This window comes from Callorhinus ursinus, unplaced genomic scaffold (assembly GCF_003265705.2).
Source record: "Callorhinus ursinus isolate GAN/ISIS: 27379988/994484 unplaced genomic scaffold, GSC_fseal_2.0 scaffold18, whole genome shotgun sequence".
Taxonomy (NCBI): Eukaryota; Metazoa; Chordata; class Mammalia; order Carnivora; family Otariidae; genus Callorhinus; species Callorhinus ursinus.
Genome location: NW_027397080.1, coordinates 7,630,754 through 7,633,953, shown reverse-complemented (window position 1 = coordinate 7,633,953; position 3,200 = coordinate 7,630,754).

Sequence of the window (3,200 nt, the reverse complement as noted above, 5' to 3'; positions counted from 1 at the left end):
AGTGCCTCGAGGCTCGAAGAAAGGGAGCATCACAAGGTGAACACAGTCTGTGCTATCGAGATGGCAGCAGTGCCCCCTGCTGGCCGGAGGTGTGGTGGAGGGATGCAGAGCGATTTCCAGGTGCCTCTAGGGGGCGTACAGAAATTCAGGAATTTGAGGTAGAGGGGCTGGCTTCCCAGGGTTTTTTGTTTTGTTTTGTTTTAAGATTTTGTTTATTTATTTGACAGAGAGGGACACAGCGAGAGAGAGAACACAAGCAGGGAGAGTGGGAGAGGGAGAAGCAGGCTTCCCGCCGAGCCGGGAGCCCGATGCGGGGCTCGATCCCAGGACCCTGGGATCGACGTGAGCCGAAGGCAGACGCTTGACGACTGAGCCACCCCGGCGCCCCGCTTCCCAGGGTTTTATGAGGCCAGCGGGGCAGGCAGGGACATTATAGACTGAGGAGTAGTTGAAGAACCTGTATAGGAGTTGGGGGACCGGACCTTGAGTCCTTAGCTTTCAGGGTGACTCTGTCAACGGTTTTCCCTTCTCTAGACCTCAGTGTCCTTGTCAGTAATCCTTTGTTTTTTGTTTCTTTTTTAAAAGAAATTCACATGTGGGGGCGTCTGGGTGGCTCAGTCCTTAAGCGGCTGTCTTTGGCTCAGGTCATGGTCCCAGGGTCCTGGGATGGAGCCCCATATCAGGCTCCCTGCTGAGGGGGGGGGGAAGCCTGCTTCTCCCTCCCCCAATCCCCCTGCTTGTGTTCCCTCTTTTCGCTGTGTCTCTCTCTGTCAAACAAATAAATAAATTTTTAAAAAAAGAAAAAAAGAAATTCAGATGTGGAGGGACGCCTCGGTGCCTCAATCGGTTAACCATCTGCTTTTGGCTCAGGTTGTGATCCCAGGGTCTTCGGATGGAGCCCTGCATCAGGTTCTCTGCTCAGCAGGGAGTCGGCTTCTCCCTCTGCCCCTGCCTCCCCGTCATTCCTGCCAGTGGGCGCGTTCTCTCTCTCTCTGAAATAAATAAAATCTTAAAAACAAAACAAAACAAAAAGAACAGAAGTTCACATGTGGCGAAAAAACTAATCGTCTGTAAGAAAGGGGACTGGTTAAGTAAAAAATGGTACATCCAGGGGAGCCTGGGTGGCTCAGTCGTTGTGTCTGCCTTCGGCTCAGGTCATGATCCCACGGTCCTGGGATTGAGCCCCGCATCGGGCTTCCTGCTCCACGGGAAGCCTGCTTCTCCCTCTCCCTCTCCCACTCCCCGTGCTTGTGTTCCCTCTCTTGCTGTGTCTCTCTCTGTCAAATAAATAAACAAAATCTTTTTAAAAAATGGCACATCCAAGCAGCGAAATGCTATACAGCCATAAAAAAAAGAACGAATCAAGTTTCTAGGTACGGATATTAAAACATATATCCATATATTCAGACGGTCATAGTGGTGTTATTTATAATCAACAAAACTTTCGCAGCCCCAACACCCATTAACTGATGAATGGTTAAACAAAACGTGGTATATCCATACAGTCGGCTATTATTCAGCAATAAAGGAATGCTACAGTATGGACAAACCGTGAAAACATCATGCTAAGAAAAAGAAGCCCTACACAAAAAGTGACATAGGGTATATCGAGATGAAATGTCCAGAAAGGCAAATCTATGGAGACAGAAAGTAAATGAGTGGTTGTTTGTGGCTGGAAATGAGATTGGAAGTGACAGCAAATTTGGTGGTGATGGAAATGTTCTAAAATTGGATTGTGGAGATAGTTCTTCTGCAACTCTATTAAATTTGCTCAAAGTAATTGAGTTGTACACTCAAAGTGGGTGAATTTTATGGTATGTAACTTATCCCTCAATAAAGCTGTTAAAAAAATCTATATGAACTCAAAGGAAAGATGGCCACACAAAGTGAAAAAGATCTAGATGCATAATAATGTGTGTAAAAATAGATGCACAAAGAGATTATTTCTGTGAGGATATCCAAGAAACAGTAAACAGTGGTTGTTTATGAGGAGATCCCTCAGAAGATCTGGCACAAGAGGGAAACTTTTCTTTGTGTATACCCAGCAAGAAAGGTTTTTTCCTTAACATATACCTATATTACTTTTGCATTTTATTTTATTTTTGTAAAGATCTATTTATTTATTTATTTATTTGAGAGAGAGATAGGGCCAGAGAGCATAAGCAGAGGGAATGGCAGAGGGAGAGGGAGAAGCAGGCTCTGCACTGAGCAGGGAGCCCGACCCCAGGACCCTGGGATCATGACCTGAGCCAAAGGCAGCCACTTAACCATTTGAGCCACCTAGGCGTCCCACTTTTGCATTTTAAAAAATAAACTTAAAACTCAAAATGAAAATACATATATGCACATGCATGCTTAACAAAAAAGAACCAGGAGGCTATAATATGTCAAGGAATTATTAGCGATTTACCTATTCTCTTTACTTTTTGTAATTCTCCAATTTTTCTACAATAAGAATGCATTGGTTTTTGTTTTTTAAAGTTTGAAAAATAACAAAGGGATAATGACTCTTGTCTTGCCTGCTCATGGGGTGTTGTGAGGGTTATATTTATACTTAAAAATGTAAGCAAGATTTCAACCTTAGATAGCACCCCTGGCAAAACTCACCAGAGGGCCCCAGAGTGTGTGTGTGTGTGTGTGTGTGTGTGTGTGTGTGTGTGTTTGGTAGGGTTTGGGATCTACCATATTTCATCAAATATGAGATGCCATCAAATGTTAACTCCACCATTATTTTATGTCCCACTAAGAAAGAAAGAAAAAATTATTAAACTATGTCATGTCTTCTATTATATAATGCATCTGGGTTTCCAAGATGTTAAATCTGAAAAATGTTTCTTTTGAAATCAGTGACACGGTAACTGTGTATCTCTTCCTCTTAGGGGGGGTGGGCCACTTAAGCAAAACCTTTCGCCTCCCTTCCCCTAAAACCTTCTCCTTCTCCAGTCCCTCCAGCCAGTCACCCAAGTCCTGTCTTTTCCACCCTGATGCCACTGGCTTCTTTCTCTCTCTCCACCAGTGCACCAGCTTCCAACAGAGCCTGTTCATCTTACCCCTGCAATCCATTATTCATGCTGTAGCCAGAGTGATCATCTTATGCCCCTGCTTGAACATTTCCACTGGCTGCTTTTCCCTCAGGGTGAGGTCTGTTTAACTTGGCATTTGATTTTTTTGTGACCTGGCCTCTGCCTGCCATTTTAGTC